General features: G+C 39.9%; 1 pseudogene; it reads right to left on the bottom strand.

Moving 5' to 3' along the window:
* Positions 1–223: 223 nt before the first annotated feature.
* Positions 224–702, bottom strand: LOC118835941 (annotated as a pseudogene).
* Positions 703–23,128: the final 22,426 nt, after the last annotated feature.

The raw sequence follows: 23,128 nt of genomic DNA, 5'->3' as shown, positions 1-23,128 counted from the left end.
GGACTGCAGGGGTTGAGAGTATTTCTCCACCTTTATCAAATTTCACCTACAGTATTTTGTGCAGTTTTGGGCACCACAGTTTAAAATGACATTAATAGAGCATACCCTAGAGAGAATCCAGAGGAAGGCAATCATGATGGTGAAGGTCCTCAAGTCCATGTCATATGAAGATCAGTAGAAGGAGCTGGTGATGTTTACCTTTTTCTTTGTTATAAACTATTTATTAATAGACAAGGCCAGTGAAGTTGTTTACTTCTTCTTGGACACACCCACAGTGCAACCCCTGCAGCCTGTAGTCTTGGTGTGCTGGTCTCAAACCCGGAGACCCCAGAAGTGCTGAAGCCCATAGTGTGACCGAATCTTCTTCAGTCACTCCAGATCTTCATGCAGCTCCAGACCATTGGCCAGAACCTGGCTATATTTTCCATCCTTTACATCCTTCTGCCTGTTAAGGAACCATTCTGGAATCTTGTATTTCTGGGGATTCTGCATGATGGTGATCACATGCTCCACCTCATCTTCAGTGAGCTCATCAGCCCTCTTGGTGAGGTCAAGGTCTGTTTTCCTCAGTACTACATGAGCATATCTTCAACCCACACCCTTGATGGCTGTGATGGCAAAAGCTACTTTCCACCATCCATCAATGCTGGTGTTGAGCACTCTCAAAATGTGCTGGAACTTCTCCGGGATTACAAGAGACATGGCTGCAATGGCAGCATGAGAGCCTTCTCTGGAAGCTAACTTTTTTTTTTAAAGGAAGACTTAAGTGTACCATGATAGCAAACTTCAAGTATGTGAAGATCTGTCGTCACATGTAGAAGAGAATAAATTAGCTCTGTCTGGCCTCAGAGGCAGACATCAGGAGCAATGGGTGGTTGTTTCAAAGAGTATAATTGAGGCTCAGTATGAAGAAAATTTTCCTAACAAATAGCATTGTCCAAAAGCGAAAAGGGGAAGCCTTGAGAGGTGGTGAGTGTCCCATTCTTGGCGGTCTTCAGCTGGAGGCTGGATGTCTATTTCTTGGATATGTCATAGCCCTGAATCCTTTCATGTATGGGTAGGAGTAGGTGGCCACTGCTGTCTCTTTCAGCTCTCAAATTCCATGACTCCATGATGATTTGGCTGCCACCATTGTTTTTACTCTTATCACATGATTATATATTTAGAGTTAGAAGGCACCTTAGAAGGTTACCCAGTCAAACATCCTCATTTTACAGATTTGGAAAGTAAGGCACAAACTGATAAAGTGATTTGCTTAATGTAACACTGGTAGTAAGTGACAGAGATGGGATTCCAATCTAGCTCTTCTCACCCCCAATCTAGACTTCTAATTGTATTAAACCATTTCATGTTACTCCCCTTTACCCATTCCTGTCAAACTGGTCTAAAGGCTATTCTCCACAAAATAGTCAAGATCTGTGCTAAACTCTGAAGAAGAAAGAGGACAAAGAGAAGGAGGAAGAAAAGCAAGAGGAGGAGGAGGAAAAAGACACAAAAAAGAAATATGTTGAGGAAGAAAAATACAGAAGCAGAAAGAGGAGAATGAGGAGAAAAAGGAAAAGGAAAAAAGGAAGAGGAAAAGGAGGAGAAAAGAGGACAAGGAAGAGAAAGAGGAAGAGGAACAAAAGAAAGAGCACAAAAAGGAGAAAGAAAAGGAGAAGAAAGATGAAGAGGAAGAGCAAGAAAAGGAGAAGGAGAAGAAGGAAGAGGAGAAGGAGAAGAAAGAGCAGAAAAAGGAGGGGGAGAAGAAGGAAAAGGAGGAAGAGGAGAAGGAAAATGAAGAGAAAGGAGGACAAAGAGAAGGAGAAGTAAGAGGAGGAGGAAATTAGGTAGAGGCAGTAGAAAATGAAAAACACTATGAATAAGACTTCCGCAATGAAAGAGATAAAGTTGAAGAAGAAACAAAAGCCAGCTGAGGACAGAAAGCCATGCCTTCTAGATAAGGCTCTAAAGGTGTCCTAGAACCCAATCCACATTTAAAGAATTGAGATTCAGATAGGTGACATGATTTGTCCAAGTTCATTCATCTAGTTCAGAGGTTCCCAAACTTATTTGGCCTACCACCCCCTTTGAAAAAATTACTCAGCACCCTCCTGGAAACCTACTTTCTTTAACTCTTTAACAGGTTTTTTGTTTTTGTAAAATATGCATTATTTCAAAAAATGTGAAATATTTTAATGACACATCTTAAATTTAATAATTTATTGTGAATTTGTGGGGTTTTTCTTGCATTGAAATTTTGATGACACGATGTAGCATCATGTAACCATATAGTATTTTATTGTAAACAAGTCATTACATGCACATATTCTTGCTGATGCATGCTGGACTTCCCACAATGAGAGACACACTCGCCTGCCAAGACTTGGTGTTAAGACGTGACCACTGATTGGTTATAATTTGCATTTTGTGTGTTTATTTAGAAAATAATGCACTCTCTATGACTTTAACTCTGTCACACAACAGATGAAACATATATGAACAGTTTTTCAAAATTTTCTTCTCTTCTTTCCTTATGCTTCCACCGCTCCCTTATTTTTATTCAACACCCTCCAATTGTACCTGACGCTACTACCCCAGAATTGTTCCAGCACCCCCCAAGGGGGTGGTATCACCCACTTTTTAGTTAATGATAAAATCAGAACTGGAAACCTTGTGTCTTGACTCATTCTGATGGTGCTCTTTCTTTTACATGAAATTCTTTTTTATTTTTCATCATCTAACTGCATCTTTTGAATCCTTCTTACCTGAATTTCTTCCACTACCTCTCCCAACATATGGTGCCAGTCTCTACAGCAATATCCAAGCAAGACCTCTATCTGCCAGGGCAGTAGCCCACCTCCTGGAACTCACCTATATAAGATGCTATATAAATATAAGATTTATGTATTTATTTTTGTCTGGACATCATCAGCCTGGAGAACTCTTTTGCGCCTAATTTCTTTCAGCCTATGGAAATAAGAAACCTATCTTTAATTTATTATCTTGGAAAGTAGTCTGGGGGCACAAAGATATTATGTGACACCAGAGTCAGCTAGTATGTGTCAGAGGAAAGTCAAATCCAAGTCTTGCTGACTCCAAGGCAGATTCTCTCTCCCTTTTTTTCTTTTTGCAATTGGGGTTAAATGACTTGCCCAGGGTCACACAGCTATTAAGCAACTGAGGCCAGATTTGAATTCAGGTCCTTCTGACTCCAGGGCTGGTGCTCTATTTCACCACCTGACAGCCCCTTAAATACTAATTTAATAAATCTTTCGAGGCTACTTAGAAACAGGAAGCTAATGGGTTAACATGTTTCCCCATCCAGGTAACATCCTTACATTTCTCCAGATAATCCCTTGACCAGAATGAATGGCTCCTCTGGTGAGGATTTCTAGCACCATAGTAGGTCAGGAAGGAGAGATGTTTCTCAGTAGTGTCCTTTTCTGAATTCTAAAACCCACACCATTTAAGACTACTCCTCTGGATGAGGCCATGGCTGAAGAAGGAATAACATTATTGCTAAAAAAAATCATTTTGGAAGTTCTCAGTTTGGAGTATTTTTCAAGCGGCATTAACAACATATAAGGGAGCCCTGGGGAATCTTGGATCAACTGAGGTCAAGATGAAAAACTAGTCACCCAAAGCCAATGCCTGCATCTTTTCCCACCAGTCACGTCTCCTGCCACCTCCAAAGGCTACTCTGAGGTAATCCTCCAATTCATACCTCTTGGTTTCAAAACAAGAAGGAAAAACCAGTAACAAGAAAAGCAATGAAATGTGTCTTCTCAACACATTCAGGATCATGATGGGTTCTCAGAAGGATAGATTATACCCTGCATACTATCTGAAAAAAAAAACCAATGGGAAATTGTTATGGCTTTGTTCTCAGGGGATGTCATAGGAGATGAATGTATTTTTTACTCATTCGAGCATTTTATATTCTTGCCATTTACTGGGCAAGGGGCTGAATTCTTCTCCCTCCATAATTTCCCTTGACAGTTTCCAAAGATATAGAAATTGTACAGATCTGTCCCCAGCCTGTTTTCAGAGAAAATAAACTAGGAACTCTTCTCAGGAATGGAAGGAGTATTTTTCTGCTATTTCTCTTGTAATTTATAAACAAAGACAAACCTTGGTGAGTTCCTTCTTAGTGGCTAAGGATAGCATGGCTGCTGATGGCAGGGGGTAGTCCTGGAGATAGATGGATTCAGCTGCTTAGGTAGGAGCTGGCAGCAGGGGCTGATGCTCTCTTCAGAGTTGTTCCTAGGGGAGGGTTGAGCCTTGCCCACTAACAAGAGTTATGCATATACAAAGCAATTTTTGAACTTTAAACACTACATAAATCCTGGCTAATAATAATATTAATATAATAGCAACAACAGGAAATTGAAAAAACTTGGTTCTAGCTACAGAGTATGGCTCACGTAGGGGAACAGTGAGAGATCAGACACAAGATGTAGGTTGGGGCTAGGTTGTGGAAGGGCTGGATTGTGAAGCCAAAGAGCTTGGATTTTATTTTTTAGGACACATCCTGTCACATATACAGTCATAGTCTCAAGGAAGATCATAGCCAGAGAGGCCCTCTGAGGACCACTAGTCTAATTCATACCCTGTGTGGCAGACAGGTGGCACTGTGGATGGAACTTGGCACTTGGAATCAGGTCAACCTGAGTTCAAATCCTGCTCAGACACTTAGTCGCTGTGTGGCTTTGGAAAAGTCATTAACCTCTTTCTGTTTCATTTTCTTCATCTGTAAAACGGGAATGATGGTAGCACCCAACTCATAGGGCTGTTGTGAGGATCAAATTGCTATCTATAAAATGGTCACAGAGGTTATTACACCAACTGTCAACTCTGACCAGAGTTTGGTATAAAATATATCAAAAACTTGCTTGATGAGATCTTGGAAAACAGGTGTCTCCTAACAGTAAAAAGAGAGGGGTGAAAAAGAGAGGTGGTCTTGACATGGGGATCCTGGAGAGCTCTATATGAATCCTAGCTATTATTACTATCTATCGTGCCTGAAAAGGAATCCTCTCTATAATGTCCTTATCAAATTGGCAGGCTGCTTGTGCTTAAAGCCCTCTGGGTAAGGTAGCCCTTTCTCACCACTGGACTGTTTTCATTGCTTGGAATTTTTCCCTTATGTAAGGCTAGAATCTGCCCCTTTTATGCATTATTTGTACTATAACTCTGCCCTGCTCTCCCCAGAAACCCTGCCAGCCCCCTATACTTTTTATTCCTATTCCTGCTAAAGGATCACTCCTTATTTTTCTCTCCTCTACCTCCTCATCATTGTCCACTTCTACTGTCCCGAGAGAGACATTGCCAAGAAATATTCATATCCACCTGCAGTAGAGAAGGGTTTAAGCAACAAAGGGAAAGAACAACAGTAGGTCAGTGTGGAAAAGACATGAGATACTATGTTCACAGATGAGAAACAAAATGTGGAGGGGAGAAACTAGAAAATGTATGGGAGAGAAAGTGATTAGGTTGGTATCATGGCCTTGCCTGGAATACTCTCACTCCTCATCTCTACCTCAGATTCCCTAATTCTCTCCAGGCCTTGAGATTCTCCTCATCAGAGCTCCTGATTAGATCAGTCAGGACTAAAATTACATAAGCTGTACTTGGGCCTGGGAGATTTCATCATGGGCCTAGAAGACAAAGAGGAAAAAGGAGCCAATCTACATGGAGAAGCCATGGAGTCAAGTGTGGGAGAGTCACGGCTTGCTCCCAAGCTGTCAAGGATAGAGGGCCAAACTAGAGCAACTTAATGTCTTCAGATACAGTATTCTGAGCAGAAATGCCTGCTTTGAAAAACACTTTTGAGAATGGACAGGGTGAAAGGAGAGAGAAAGAGTAGATAAACAGGGAGAAAATAGAGTAGAGGGAACTACAGAGCTAGTAATCATTACGGTAAAAAAAAAATTACAGCAAGTTTCTCTGATAAAGACCTCATTTCTCAAATATATAGAAAATGGAGTCATATTTATAGAAATAAGAGCCATTCTTCAACTGATACATGGTCAAAGGATATGAACAGGCAGTTTTCAGAAAAAGTAATCAAAGCTATCTATAGTCATATGAAAAAAATGTTCTAAACCACTATTGATTAGAGCTACCACCACACAGCTAACAGATTAGCTAATATGAAAGAAAAAGAAGATGACAAATGTTGAAGGAGATGCAAGAAAATTCAATGGTTGGTGAAGTTGTATACTGATTGAACCATTCTGGTGAGCAATTTGGAACTATGCCCAAGGGCTATAAAACCATGCACACCCTTTGACCAAGCAATACCACTATTAGATCTGTATCCCAAAGATATTACAAACACAAAAAGGAAAAGGACCTATATGTACAAAACTATTTATAGCAGCTCTTTTGGTGGTGGCAAAGAATTGGATATTGAGGGGAATGTCCATCATTTGGGTATGACTGAATAAATTATTGTATATGGTTGTGAGAGAATACTATTGTGCTATAAGAAATGACAAGAAGGATGTCTCAGAAAAAACTGGAAAGCTTTACATGAACCTATGCAAAGTGAAATGAGCAGAGCTAGGAGAACATTGTACACAGTAGCAGCAATATTGCATGATGATCAACTGTGAATAACTTAGCTATTCTCAGCAATACAATAATCCAAGACAATTCTGTAGGACTTATGATGAAAGATGCTGTCCATCTCCAGAGAAAGAACTGGTGAAGCCTGAATGCAGATCAAAGATACTTTTTCTTTACTCTATTTTTCTTGGGGTTTTTGTCTGTTTTCTTTCACAGCATGACTTACATGGCAATGTGTTTTGCACGATTACACATGTATAGCCTATGTCAAATTGCTTGCCTTCTCAATGAAGTAGGGAGGGGAGGAAGGGAGGGAGAGAATTTGGAATTTAAAGTAGAAAAAAAAGAATGTTAAAGTTGTTTTTACATGTAAACAGAGAAAAATAAAATATTAAATTAAAAATAAAATAAATAAAATATTGATTTTAAAAAATGAAACGTCAGCTTTGCAGACTACCCTGTCCACATTTCAAAGACTAGAGAGGAAAGGAACCCGCTCTGCCTAGAAGAAGCAAGCTGTGCCTCTAGCAGAGTGAAGTCCTTCAGGCTGTGGCTTTCTTGCTGGCTACTAAAACCAAACAGGGGAAACAGAAAAAGATCATTCTTTGCTTGAATAAGATGGTGAAAAGTGGCAGATGCTTCATGACTGAAATCTTTCTAGCGTTCCACCCAACCAAACAGGTCAGACTTAGTGATGTTCTCTTCATCTTGTAGCACCAATTTTCATGGATTCTTTTCCCCTTCCTGTCTGCTAGGCGGCAAGACCCCAATCACCTGAGTAGCATGTGAGATTTCTCTGCTAAGTGTATTCATGCAAAATAAATTATTTACTTTTAAAATGCATGGTCCCTGAAGTGATCTACCAATAAGGTGCTAATGCTAAGTATATAGATGATCTTAGAGATTCTCAATATATCTGAGAGGGAAGCTTGAATCTGTTGACGTATACATATTATCTCAAATTACCCCTATGTTGAATCCAGTAATCCTTGGCAAATCCAGAGTGGGTAGAAAATAGATTGCATCCATCCCATGATTGGTCAGTGAAGCAAGCAACCAGGGGAGGCTAGGAAACATTTTCATGGTAGCCAAGTCATGTTACACTATAAAACTCTATTTATGTAATTTTGCCTACTGGAATCATCCTAAAAGTTAATTGAATGGCATAATTTGGTATAGTAGCCTTAATTGGACTCTCTGTTACATAAATGCTTTATTAAAATCTCATCCATCATGCTTCCTAGTCCGGAAATATTTCAGTATAGCTGAAACGAGGAAGAATAACAGGAGAGTACATGTAGCTCTTTTCGAAATACGGCAAGAGCAATTCTTAGCAGAGGCCAGAATGACAGACATGAAGCAGTTCCAAGCTCAGCTGGCTGAAGAGTGGGATGTGGTCTGCGATGATACAGGAAAGCTCAGCAAGCAGCACCACCCTTTGTACTAAGGAAGGTTCTTTAGGACAAGGAATCCCTAGTCATAACCCCAGCTCAGCTGTTGCCATGCGTCCTTGCTACGAAAAATGATAACTAACATTTACCTAATGCATTTGTCATTGCCTGGTGAAGAGGAAATGCAAGTTTTATTATTCACATTTTATAGAGGAGGGGAAGTGGAATAAGCATTTATATAGCACTCTTTAGGTGCTAAGGAATTTTTACAATTAATATCTCATTTGATCCTCAAAAGCATCCTGGGACGTAGATGCTATTATGATCTCCATTTTACAGATAAGGAAGCTGAGACAAAGGTTAAGTGGCTTGCCCAAGATCACTCAGCTAGTAAAAATCTGAGGCTGAGGGGCAGCTAGGTGGCGCAGTGAGGAGAGTGCTGGCCCTGGAGTCAGGAGGACCTGAGTTCAAATCCAGCCTCAGACACTTGAGGCACTTACTACTTGCGTGACCTTGGGCAAGTTACTTATCCCCAATTGCCCTCCAAAAAAAAATCTGAGGCTGGATTTGAGCTCAGGTTTTCTTGATTTAAGATTGTGCGTTGGATAAAGTGCTGGCCCTAAAATCAGGAAGACCTGAGTTTAAATCTTGTCTCAGAGACTCACTAGCTTTGTGACCCTGAGCAAGTCACTTAACTTTCATTTGCCGTAATCCACTGGAGAAGGAGATAGCAAACTGCTCCAGCATCTTTGCCAAGAAAATCCCACGGACAATAGAGTCTATGGGGTCATGAAGAGTTGGACACAACTAAACCACAGCTTCTTGATTTCAGGCCTGGAGTGGTATTCCCCATACCTGTCTTCTTAATTATCTGGGATTGGATAACTAAGCCTCTGGAAGATTGTGACCTGCCCTTTCTCAAACAGCCAGGAAGTATCAAAGACAAGATCTGAACCCAGGACATTTCACCTAAATCATCTACAGAGCAAGAATCATAATTCTGACCAATTGTACAAATGTGTTGGGGAGGAATCTTCCAGTCCCATCCTTCAGAAAGCCATGACGTCATCAGTTCAAGTACCAGTAGAAATTGAAGTCACGATGCACAGAGGGAATGCAGACTGAGAGTGAGAGGAGAGACCCAAGCCGAATGTGCATTCTGCTACTTACTGGCTGGGGGACCTCAGGGAAGCAACTTCACCTCAGGACTCAAGTTTGTAGGAGTGAGGGGCTTGGACTAGACATCTTCTGAGGCTCCTTCAGCCCTCACTCTCGGATCCTGGAATCCTTCCCCCGCTTATTGGACAGTTTCACAAGTATAGCTTTAGCTAAAACTGTTACATCTTGCAACAGGTTGCATCTTTATATTGGTCTACACGTCACCTAACACATTAGCCTAATACATTAGGGAAGGGACTGTCCTTTGCCTCTTTTCTGTATTCCCAGTGCTCAGCACAGTGCCTGGCATACTGTAGGCACTTAATAAATGCTGACTGACTGACATAGTAGGTGCCTAATAAACGCTTCCTGGTTGATTGTTTCCTCATCCATGCTTCCTGGCTTCCCAGGTTTCCTTCAAGTCCCAGCTGAAATTCTATCTTCTACAGGAAGCATTTTCCACTCTCCCTTAATTCTAGTACCATCCCTCTGTTGATTATCTCCAATTTATCTTGTATATAAAATATTTGTACATAGTTGTTTGCACGCTGTCTTCATCTTTAGACTGTGAGCTCCTTGAAAGCAATGTCTATCTTTTGTTTTTCTTTATAGCCCTAGCACAATGCCTGGCACAAAGTAGGCACTTAATAAATGTTTATTGAGTGACTGGTTGTTTGAGTCATTAAATAATTGAATATCTGAATAGCCTAGTTTTTACAGATTGCCTGAATAAAGAGGAGCTGCTGTTATGTTGAAGGGAGGTTAGCATTTTACTTTAAATAAAACTTCACAGCAAATAAAATACAAACCAATCCATCTTTGCATTCATGTTGCCTTGTCTCTGAAGGAGAGATGACTGAGTCTTTCCTCCTTTATTTTCTCTATGGGCCTCTTACATTATTACCACTACCACCACCATCACCACTACCACTGCTACTACTGTTAACTGCTACCACTAGTCCAGATCTGTGAATTCCTCAGTATAAGAAACTCCCAGTGTGGAACATCTCTTCTCCAGCATATATCAGGAACTCACAGTTTTGGAGAGTTGCTGAGGTAGCCATGAGAGTTTAAATGGCTTGTCCAAAGGGAAACAGCATATTTCTGGGTTGTGACTTGAACCCGGGTCTTTCTCATTCCAATGCTAGTCCTCAATCCAAGGTGCCATGTTATCTATCATTTCTGGATTTTAACAAGTATAAAAAACCAAAACTACCATATTTCCTCTTCCATGATTTTGGCAGCCAAGAATCACATGTCTTCTGGCCACCTCTCTGAAATTGGTGTGTTAAGATTCCGTGGAGCTGATTGCTTAAGTGTTGGAACAAGCAAGGTCAGATTTCTTTTCTTTAAAACACAAGCCCAGAGCTGGCCACAGTGTAAAGGGCTGGATGAACAGTGACTGATTCGGCTTTGCCTACTTAAGCAGGTCTCTAGAAAATGGGAGCAGGGAGGGGAGTGAAAGGAGGCAGCTTCTAAGTGATTGGTGTTTACAGAAGCTCATTATGAGATCCTTGTCCACACTGGAGCTCAGAGCAGGGCCTTGGGGAGCAGTCAATCACTGCATAGTATAACAAAAGGATAAAATCTGATTCTGGAGGCTGAAGACAAAGCCATTTAAATTTGCTGAGAAAGCAGCTCTGGGACAAAAGCTGTTATGGATTCCCCAGGTTGTCTCAGGGTTAACTACATAATTGTTGTTCAGTCATTTCAGTCCTGTCGGACTCTTCATGACCCCATTTGGGGTTTTCTTGGCAAAGATACTGCTGTTTCTTCCTCTAGCTCATTTTAGAGATGAGGCAAGTTGCTCAGGAAAGGTAAGTGACTTGCCTGGCTAGTAAGTGTCTGAGGTTAAGTTTGAACTCAAGAACGTGGGTCTTCCTCACTCCAGGCCCAGCACTCGATCCACTACCTGCCTAGGGCTCACCGTATTCGGTTCAAAAATAAGACCTTGCTGTAGACCTGGAAAGGACCTCAGAGATCAGTAAGCCCAACCTCTTCATTTTAATATTTTATAACATAACATAACAATATAATATATAATAATTTATAATATTTTAATAGCAAAGAGGCCTATATATATATACAAATATAGAATGACTTGCCCAAAATTATTCAAGTAATAAGTGACAAAGCTGGCATTCAAATTCAGGCTTTCTGACCCAGTGCTCATTCCTTACCATCAGACCACTGTACTTTTGCCTGTACAAACAGTTCTCATACCTATCATCCCTCTTTAAGCTCCCATGTACCCAGTGAGTTAGAAATCACTATTTCTACTTGATAGTAGAAAGGGGAAGAGGAAATTGAGCCATGGGAGGTGAAGAGTCAAGACTACAACTCAGATCTCTTGAGACCTCTTTTTACTCTGTCACATTCCTCCTTTTGAGGGAAATGTCTCTCTTCAGTCACAGGTCGGGCAGAAGCAGGATTGGCACTCTTTCTGTAAAGGCCAGGGTAAAGTGGCAGGTAGAAGAGATGGCAGAATAGGGCATCAAGAAGTAGGATAGATAGACTTAGTTATCTCTTAAGTGATCACTTCTGAACTTCTCATCTCACGCTATTATTAAGCTTGACTGAACATTAAAAAAAAGACTTCTTGACTATTACAGTGATTAACGTCATGAATTCCTTCAGAACCAAAGGGGGTCAGAGAAATTCTAAAGATTGTCCAGAGTAAAAATGTAGGATCATAGCTTTAGAACTAGAAAGGTACTTAGAGGCTTTCAAATCCAACCTCTCATTTTTTTCTGATGTAACAGTATTTTTTTCCAATTATATGTAAAGACAATTTTAGCATTCAATTTTACAAAATTTTGAGTTCCAATTTTTTCTCTCTCCCTCCCTCTCCTCCCTTCTTCTTAAAGTGGTAAGCAATTTGATATAAGTTATATACGTGCAATCATGTAAAATGTATTTCCGTATTAGTCACAGTTGTGAAAGAAGAAACAGACCAAAATGAAAAAAATCAAGAAAAAATAAAGAAAGTGAAAATATATGCTCTGATCTGCATTCAAAGTCCATCTGTTCTTTCCCTAGACGGGGATAACATTTTCCATTATGACTCCTTTTTAATTGTCTTGGATCACTGTATTGCTCAGAAGAGCTAAGTCATTCATAGTTGATCATCATATAATGTTGCTGTTACTGTGTACAATGATTTCCTGGTTCTGCTCATTTCACTTTATATCAATTCATACAAATCTTTCCAGGTTTTTCTGAAATCTGCCTGCTCACATTTTTTATTGTGCAATAGTATTCCATTGCATTCATATATCATAACATTTCAGCCATTCCCCTGTTGCTGGGCACCCCCTCAATTTCCAACTTTTGTCATCACAAAAAGAGCAACTATTATAAATATTTTTGTACATGTAAGTCCTTTCCCCTTTTTTATGATCTCTTTGGGATACAGACCTAGAAGTGGTAGTGCTGGATCAAAGGGTATGCACAATTCAATTGCCATTTGGGCATAGCTACAAACTGTTCTCTAGAATGGTCTGACCCCTCATTTTACATATGAAGAAACTGAGGCATGGAGAGATTAAGTGACTTGCCCAGGGTCACATAGTTACTAAATATTTGAGGTGGGGCTTAAAGCATCCTGAGTAGACTGGTCATTATCTTATCTGGAATTCTGGTGATGGACCCAGCTTTCTGTCTTGATCTCATTGAGCTCTAAGAGTCGGCGATTTTTCAAGACTGGATTTTCTGTCCAAAGGAGCCATAGAAACCAGTATCGATCCTCTGCTCTCCACAGCGATCTATAGTTGGTGTTATTTCTATGCAAATGGAAGGTTTCCTGTTCCACATATAGATTAGTTGCCATTCAAGTGCTCGGCAGTTATGGAAAGACCTCCTGGATTTGCTGGAATAAGTCTGATACCAGTAGGGAGGAGAATAGGTATTAATAATAATAATAAGGACTATAAGGCTTACAAAACATTTTCTTCACAACTTTCAGTGGTAGATGATAAAAGCCTTGTTATCCTCCCTGTTTTAGGGGTAAGAAGCCTAAGTTCAGAGAAGGTTAAGCAATTTGCCCAATGCCACAAAGCGGATGAGTGCCAGAGCCGAGATTAAAACATATCAAGTCTGGTGCTCTTTCCATTGTACTATCCTGCCCTAAGAGGAGTAAGAATATGGTTACAATGAATATAATTTCCAAAATGAAATTGGAATAAATGGCTCAACAGGGATATTCCTTTTTGCAGTACTTTTGCAAAAGCAGCTAGGTGGTTTAAAAATTGTTTTATTATGTAATTGGGAGAAAGATAAAATGTCATATATCAAAAGGTAGCTAGTTGCTTCAGTGGGTAAGAGTATTGAAGTCAGGAAGACATGATTTCGAATCTCACCTTAAACATTTACTACATGCATGGGCCTGGGCAAGTTGCTTTGTCTCAGTTTCCCCATCTGTAAAATGGAAGTAATAATACCATCTACCTCCCAGGATTATTGTGGGAATAAAATTAGATGATATTTGTAAAGCACCGTGCAAACCTTAAAGTGACATAGAAATGTGAGCTATTATTATTAAATGCACACTTTCTTCTCTGGTAATTGGGATAGTCCCAGAAATTTCCAGATTGCTTCCTCCTCCTCGTTGTTGTTGTTGTCGTTTGTCATTCCTTCTCAAAGAGCACCATGATGTCGTGGAGGTGATGCCATGACATGCAAGTCAATTGGATTTAAATGAGGGAGGGCTGTGCAAAGTCACCAGCCTCACTTTCTCCTCTGGAGCCATCTATGTCCAGTGGCCAGATACACATCAAAACAACTGGAGATGGCCCCAGATTCTGTGGAAGACCTTGGCCTTTTAATGCTAAAGTCTTTAGCAGGTCTCAGTTTGACTGAAGCAATGCCCATTCAGTAATTAAAGCTAGGTTAGAAAAAAAAAAGCCAAAGAATGTCCTTTTTAACCTAGTCCAGAAAAAAATGAAATCTAACTGGGAGGAGAAGACCCTCAGCGTTTCTGACCAAAACAGCAACAATTCTTATGTACATTCACTCTGAGTCAATCTGAGGCCAATCAGTGAGAGACAGAGTGATTTGGGCTTAAGGCATGTTCCTGAAGAAATCTAGCCTGTAAACCCCAAGATATCTCGTGACATTTCCAAGTTGGGGTGGGGGAACAGAGGCAGGGTGGGAGGGGAGGAGGAAGAGAGGGAGAGAGGGAAGGAAGGAAGGAAGGAAGGAAGGAAGGAAGGAAGGAAGGAAAGAAGGAAGGAAGGAAAGAAGGAAGGAAGGAGGGAGGGAGGGAAGGAAGGAAGGAAGGAAGCAAGGGGGGAAGGAAGGGAGGAAGGAAGGAGGGAGGGAGGGAAGGAAGGGGAAGGAAGGGAGGAAGGAAGGAAAGAAGGAAGGAAGCTGTATTGCCCAACTGGGCAGTTCCAGTTGGGTCCCCAGTGGGGCAGCTCCTACTACTCAGAGGGTTGTTATTTGTCCTTCCTTCTCCTAAAAAACATGAGAGCACCCAACTGAAGGAATAAGAATTTGGCATGTGTATATTTTTGGAGCAGGGAGCAAATAGGAGAAGGACAGGAACCAAACAGAAATTTAATTTCAAAGTGAGAGAAACAGCTTGCAAGTGAAATCCTCCTTCCTAAGGAGGCAGAGGCAGAGGCAGGGTTTAGGCATGAAAACCACAAATGGCTGGACCACAGAACAGGCATTCTTAGGTGTTGAATAAACAGTCTCTAAGTCCATGGCTAGACCACAACAAACAGTCTCCAAGTCATTAGGGTCGTTGAGCCTTGTGGTTGTTCAGCAAGGCATAGAACTAGGGTTAGCATGTTTGGGAGCAGCGGCTGGGCACCTTGTTCAGCTCTCTTGGTGGTTACAAGTATGGGGGATTGTCGGTGGTTATAGGCACAGGGGATTGTTATGCCAAGCTCAGGGCTTGCTGGTCCTTAGCTCTGTAAAACAGGGTGTCTCCTAATAGTATCTTGAGATTTCTCCCTTTTGGCCAAAGGGAAGGGGTCTGAAAGAACCCTACCCAACTGGCTAATAAAGGAGAGGCAAGTGTGAGCAAGATGTCACAAGAGGCCAGTTGGGCCAGGAAGAGATGTTGCCCATCTGGTTAGTTCCTTGAGGGGACCTATCAGAGAAATGTGCCCCAGGTAGGAGGGCCAAGAATGTAAAGGGAGAAAATGCCAACATATGCTTGAATCAGGGCCTTGGTGGTTGGGCACATAACAAAAGGGAAAAAGAAAAAAAAAACTAGAACAGTATACTCAGCCCTCATCCAGAATCTTGGGACCTGCTGCCTTGTCTGGATATTGGCTGCTTCTGGATCTGTACTAGATGAACCTTGAGGTCCCTGTAGGATTCTGCCATCCACTCATGAACAGAGGCTTCTTTCTTCAGATGATCAAGGAGTCCACATCCACAAGTTTGGCACCTGTGGGAGTAGTCAGAAGGACCTGGTAGAGGCCCTTAGAGATGGTGATTGATTGATCAGTATAGGGAAATTTTCAGATAAGAAAACTCCTTGCATCGATCTTTGGATCCGAGTTTCTGACCAGCATAACATAGGTCCTTGGTTAAAGGTCTCTGAAGAGCACGTGGAGACCATCCAGTTTCCCAGCCACACAGGGCTAGGTTCAAACAATGCAATAAAGATTTTCATAACTTCATTATCATAATGACATCACCAGGTCACATTAGTGTCAGGTTACAGATCAAACTATTTGGGGGGCTCACAATGTACTAGTTTTAAGAAGGGAGATTTACATGTCACCAAGGCAACCAAGAAAACTTAAACATAAACATCAACATCTTGAAACAAAAGACCAGAGCAATACAATATTTATCACTAATATCAACTAACATCATGTCCTCTTGTATCCTAGTAACCCATTCTCAATATCCATTTAGTCAGCACATTTTGAGTCCCAGATGTCTCATGGAATTAGCTGGTCTCTAGATATTTTTTTCTTGGACAATAGGCTTTATTCTCAGGACAACTCTGAAGGGAGCTCTGATTCTTTGATTGCAAATCTAGAGGTTCTTAGATAATTCTGACAACATAATTTAGTACAATCACTTAAATTTAGTTCTCCAATTTTGAAACTTTAGAGAATTTCAATTAATATACCATTCGCTTTTTCTATCCTTACCTAAATCCTGTACCTGATGTGAGAATCTTTTAAAAACGTATGAGCGTCCAACTGTAAAATGAGCTCTTCTGCCTTTTACCACTATCCATACAACTTAATGTGTAAGATCCTTAATCCAATTTTGAAAACTTACTACTAAAACATACTCAAAGCCTGAATTTTCATCACAGATAAATTTGGAAGCCCATCATATACATCCGCATATAGTTCTTAGAGAAAACAGTGTAGTCTGGGCGCTTTCTCAAAATTTACTATTCCATCCATTTAGAAAACTTTTGCCTTATTACTTTGTCTAATCATTTCCGTTTTAGGAGGATATCATCCCTATATTATAATTTGATCACAAGTACAGGTTAAAATTGTAAAATGCTCATACTCGCATCCTATTATAGTAACTCAGAGATGTTCTAGTATCAATCTACTATTTAATAGATTTAGTATTGTATTTATAAAACTTCCTGATTATAGAAATTTACTACAAAAGGAAATAGAGGGATAGAGATATAATAATGTCATATATCATAACAGAGGGAAAAACTCCCTTAGCTCTGTTTGATTCTAGGCATGAGTCTGATCTAACAGCAAATCACATAGTCACAGGGTGTTTAAAAGGAAGGTTCAGTATTAACCAGGTGGGGGAATTTCCTTTTCAGAAAGAAAAAACATGATGGGGAAATTAAGTCACGAGGATTCTACCTGAGGTCATGCCAAAGTTGTCCCCAAAATCTTTCCCAGACACAGACATCCACCTTCAGCAGTTCCCAGACCACAGCACATGCCATTTTCTACTATTGGCTTCATGACAATTCAGATGAGTATCCTTGTAATCAAAGCTCAAAACAATAGTCAATTACAGTCCCAGAAATTTTTACCTTAAATAGCAAAACTTCACTAACCACAGCTTAGTGCTTGAACATCTTTCCTGATATTTCCCTAACAGTTAACATTTCATTTATCCTTTATTTATAAATTAAAACTAACCATATTCTGGAGCTTCAGACATACAGCAAATATCTGATAGTTGATTCATCATTAATATGTTGAAGCTGTGTCTTTAAACCAACCTATATGCTTTCATAAAAACAAAGAATTTTCAAATTAAAATTTATATTGTCTGGCCAAATATTATATTATTATTATATTACATGATATTATATAACATATGTAATCTATATCCATATATATACACACACATATATATAACCCTTATACAATGTATTATATTACAATCATATTACAAATATTATATTTTATTATCTACTCTATAACAAAATATACCTTATTAAATATTTTTCAAATATCTATTTTTTCTACCACACCTTTTTAAAAGCCCAATTCAGATTAGAATCCAGATTAAAGAGTTTTGTGTAACAGAATTTCTATTATAATGGTCTCTCAAATTTTACAATATAAGAGAATTTAGAAATACAATAATAAATAAATGATATCATGTATTTAAAACATGAAACAAAATTTCAGATGGCATCAATTGCATTACCAAATTGTTCCATATAAAAATCATTAATCTTATTACCTTTGACATTTTAAACCCATTTTAAAGTTATTTAATATGGAACAATTACATTCAGTTAAAGGGATAATAATAATAGAGTGCTTAGCATACCAGTCACTGCTAAGCACTTTACAATCATTATATTATTCTGATCTCACAATAGCCCAGGAGGTGGGTACCATTATTATTTTTCTCTTTACAGATCAGGAAACTGGGGCAAACAGAGATAAGATAACTTGCCTAAGATTATACAGTTAATACATTTCTGCAACTAGAACATAATGCAAGTTTCCACACATTTCTCTAGCATTTTTTTCAACATCTGTATTTGGGAATCTGATCTGAGATGGTCAAGGAAGGCTTAACAAGAGGTGGCTATAAGGTATAAACCATTTACTTATTTATTTTTTTACTCTGAGATTACTTCCAAACTAGGTGCCTTCCTTCATTGCTCTAGAACAATGAGGCTATTAATCTTGCCATTTACTTTTAAAATTTTTAGAATTTAATTCTTATTTTTCCTTAAAACAGATTCCACAGAGTGAGAAGGAAATTACTTCAAATCCCAGGAGTTCTCCACTGCAATTTTAAAATGATAAACCTTCAAAACCTTCAAGATCTACCAAGATGGTTTTAGCAGTTCTACAACTTTGATTATTGACTTTATTTCTGTAATTCCAACACAGCCAAAGCTAAAATGACAGGGGGAAAAGTGTCTTGCAATTTTTTTTTCTCTTTTCCTAAACCCTAATCTCCTGCGGAAACCCTAAAGTACAGCTAGTCCTGCTTACTGGGACAATTGCTTGAAATATGAAAGTTCATTCATCTTTTCCAGTGTTTTAAATTCTTTGGCTACAGACCATAGAAGTTTTTCTGGCTGGCTACATTCTAAATCTTTCAAGGTAACAGAATCTACAAACAACATAGACACAACATAGATATTTTACATTTAACAAAGACAGAAATACAAACAAAATTGTAAGACAGATATGAACAGACACAAACAATTCTGGTAAAGCACACAGTTACAGTCCATAGTCAGGCATGAGTTTGCCTAATGAAGCTAACAGAACACTCTCTTTGCCTTCATGGGGTCCAAAGCCAGAATAGAGCAAGTAAGAGCCTCCTGGAATGCAGAGAACAGAGCCAAACAGAGCAAGAAGGAACATTTGGTTAGGGGAACAGAGTGTATAGAAAGGATATCCTCACCAGAAAGACCTGAGACGAATCAGGTCACCAGAGTGCTTTAGAATTTTCCTCACAAAGAATTAAGAGCTAGACAGAGGCAGGAGCTCAAAGATTGGAGCGTGGACAAAAGTAGAGGATTCACCAGACAAGATGGGGTCAGACTCAGGAAAAATACATCTCTGGTGGTACCTGGCCCATTCCTGCTGGTATTGGTGAGTCCAATGGCCCAGTTCTGTGTCCAATCCCACTCCCGATACCAATTAACATCAACTGGACTGAACTGGCCTCTAACCTGTGGATGGCAAGAGCCAAACAGAACAGACTGTAGACAGGAGAGTCAGGAATCAAACAGAAGTTTAATTTCAAAGTGAGGGAAATGGCTTGCAAGCAAGGAAGCAGATTAGACACATGTGTTGAGGCCCCACCCCTGATGGGGGGACCTACTTTAGTGCATCTGAACCTTGATTTAGATGCTTGTGGCTACATAAAGAGTCAAACAGTGTACTATATCAACCATGTTGAGGCATAACAGCAACAGTGAGGCAAGGTTGTCTAGTTACAAAAACTCCATTCACAGCAGTGCTTCATGTCTGGGCCTATTGCTTGCCTGAGCTCAGGGACCTTCAGGTCCAGAAGATGAGTGCAAAGGATTGTTGTTACACCAAGCTCAGGGCACAGTTTGTTTGCTGGGCCTTAGCTCTGGAAAATGGGGTGTCTCCTAATAGTATTTTGACATACCTAAATCAAACTTTACTAACTCTGTAGTTTTTTCTGCAGTAGACTGTAAGCTCCAGGAGGGCAGGGACTTTGCTTTATTTAAACTTTGTACTAAAGTAGAGGTGGTGCAGGCCTAGAGACAGGAAGACCTGAATTCAAATCCAGCCTCCAACACTTCCTAGCTATGTGACCTTGGGCATGTCAACTTAACCCTGTTTTTCTCAGTTTCTATAAATGAGCTGGAGAAGTAAATGACAAATCATTTCCAGTACCTTTGTCAAGAAAACCCCAAAAGGGGTCATAAAGAGTCAGATACAATGAAATGACAGGACGACTACACAACAACAATTGAAGCAGATAGGTGACACATTGCGTAGAAGTGCCAGACTCAGAGCCAGGAAGTCCTGAGTAACACAAACACTTGTGTGATTAGTTGTGAGACTCTGAGCAAGTCACTTAACCCTTCTCAGCCTCAGTTTCATCATCTTTAAAATGGAATAAAAATAGGATTATGAGGATCAAATGAGACAGCATATGTACAGTGCTTTGCAAACTTTAAAGTGCTGTATAAATACAAGTTATTATTATTATTATTATTATTATTAATCTCCCCTAGAGCCTACCTAACATAGCATTCTCTGTGCTTTGTAGACAATTAATACATGTTTATTGAGTTGAATCAATAAAGGTCCTAATATTTAGCAACCACTCCTTGACAGTTCAGAAAATTATCTCATTTCAGATATGACAGAAGCTGATGCCTAATTCTAAAATGTTGTCTCTCAGAACAAGGACACTCAGAAAAGAAAAGAGGGGCTGGTGAAAAGGGTACTAAATCTGGGGACCAGAAGAGCTGGGTTTTAATCCCAACACTGGCTGGGTAAACTTATTTCTCTGGCCCTCAGTTTCCTCATATGTAAAATGAGGGTGTTGGGACTAAATGATCTAAGGGCCCTTCCAGCTCTAAATTCTCAGGTCTTCCTACAATTTATGATCTAAAGAGAGTTTTCAATACCCAGCTACTATTAGGCCACACTGAACTATCTGGGCTACTCAGAGGTATGTTGCTGCCACCCTGTGGAAGTCTAAAAACTTCTATTTTACTAAGCTCCCCAAAAGTCACCTTAATAATTATAATGGGTTGGGGGGGGGCAGAGCCAAGATGGTGGCTGGAAAGCAGGGACTTGCCTAAGCTCTCCCTCAGATCTCTCCAAACACATGTAAACAATGGCTCTGAACAAATTCTAGAGCTGTGGAACCCACGAAACAGCAGAGAGAAACAGGTCTCAAGGCCAGGAGAGCCTAGATGGTCTCTGGGAAGGGTCTATCACATGGTGCGGAGAGCGGAGGGCAGCCCAGGTGGGCCATGCTAGGACAGACCAGACCCTGAGTCAGTCAGCTGGAACAGGCCTTGGGGCCATGAATCAGTGAGCTGTGTCAGTTACCAGACTTCTGAACCCACAAATGCCAAAGAGCAGGTTAGGGGGAAACAGTGGGATCTAGTTCAGAGCAGTCTGGGGTTGTCCCAGAGCTCCAGCGTCAGCTGCTTCCCAAGTCCCTGGATCACACAGTGGGAGGAATCTAGCAGTGGATCAGAGCAGAAGTACAAAGAGCACTTTGTGGGCACAAAGGCAAATTCTCTTGCTGTGCCCTGCTTGCATCTGTATTGCTTTCACGACTGGTGGTTCTTGGGGGAGGAGGAGCACTGCGGTGTCAGAGCCTGGGGTGATGGTGGAGTAGAAGTAGCTCTGAAAACAGCAGTGCTTGGACCCTAAAGCTTGGGACAAAGTACTCTATACTCTACAAGCAGTCACATCCTGACAAAAAGCTCAAGGGTCAAGTAGTTGGCTGGCAATATAAACAGGCAGTGAAAACAAATTTGGACTCAAACTCAGACCCCAAACTCTAGATTCCTTTTTTGGTGACAAAGAAGATCAAATCATACAGCCAGAAGAAGTCAACAAAGTCAAAGAGCCTACATCAAAAGCCTCCAAGAAAAAATATGAATTGGGCTCAGGCCATGGAAGAGCTCAAAAACAATTTGGGAAAGCAAGTAAGAGAAATAGAGGAAAAATTGGGATGAGAAATGAGGGTGATTCAAGAAAATCATGAAAAACAAGTCAACGACTTGCTAAAGGAGACCCAAAAACTTACAGAAGAAAATAATACCACAGACTAACGCAAATGGCAAAAGAGCTCCAAAAAGCCAATGAGGAGAACAATGCCTTGAAAGGCAGAATTAGCCAAATGGAAAAGGAGGTCCAAAAGACCACTGAAGAAAATACTACCTTAAAAATTAGATTGGAGTGAGTGGAAGCTAGTGACTTTATGAGAAATCAAGATATTATAAAACAGAACCAAAGGAATGAAAAAATGGAAGACAATGTGAAATAACTCGTTGGAAAATCCACTGACCTGGAGAATAAATACAGAAGAGATAATTTAAAAATTATTGGACTACCTGAAAGACATGATCAAAAAAAAAGCCAAGATATCATCTTTCAAGAAATTATCAAGAAAAACTGCCCTGATATTCTAGAGCCAGAGGGTAAAATAGAAATTGAAAGAATCCACAGATCGTCTCCTAAAAAAGATCCCAAAAAGAAAACTCCTAGGAATATTGTCACCAAATTCCAGAGTTCCCAGGTCAAGGAGAAAATATTGCAAGCAGTCAGAAATTGGCACATAGTAGCACTTATTGAAAGCAGTCAGAAAGAAACAATTTGAGTATTGTAGAAACACAATCAGGATAACACAAGATGTTAATGTAGCAGCTTCTACATTAAGAGATCGAAGGACTTGGAATATGGTGTTCAGGAGGTCAAAGGAGCTAAGAATCACCTACCCAGCAAAACTGAGTATAATACTCCAGGGCAAAATATGGATTTTCAATAAAATAGAGGACTTTCAAGATTTCTCAATGAAAAGACCAGAGTTGAATAGAATATTTGACTTTCAAATACTAGAACCAAGAGAAGCATGAAGAAGTAAACAGGAAAGAGAAATCACAAGGGACTTACTAAAGTTGAACTGTTTTGGTTACATTCCTACATGGAAAGATGATATTTGTAACTCATGAAACCTTTCTAAGTATTAGGGTAGTTGAAGGGAATATACATATACATATACATATACACATACACATACATATACACATACAAGGGAATATACATATACACATACATATACATATATATAGACGAAGGGCACAGGGTGAGTTGAATATGAAGGGATGACACCTAAAAATAAATAAATAAATAAATAAATAAATAAATGCAATTAAGGAGTGAGAGAGGAATATATTGGGAGAAGGAGAAAGGGAGAGACAGAATGGGGCAAATTATCTCACATAAAAGTGGCAAGAAAAAGCAGTTCTATTGGAAGAGAAGAGGGGACTGGTAAAAGGGAATGAGTGAATCTTGCTTTCATGAAATTTGACTTAAGTAGGGAATAACATACACAATCAATTAGGTATCTTACCCTACAGGAAA

The sequence above is a fragment of the Trichosurus vulpecula genome, chromosome 2 (genome assembly GCF_011100635.1).
Source record: "Trichosurus vulpecula isolate mTriVul1 chromosome 2, mTriVul1.pri, whole genome shotgun sequence".
NCBI classification, from domain to species: domain Eukaryota; kingdom Metazoa; phylum Chordata; class Mammalia; order Diprotodontia; family Phalangeridae; genus Trichosurus; species Trichosurus vulpecula.
The sequence above is the reverse complement of the archived record's forward strand: the minus strand, read 5'-3'. Positions and strand labels throughout refer to the sequence as shown.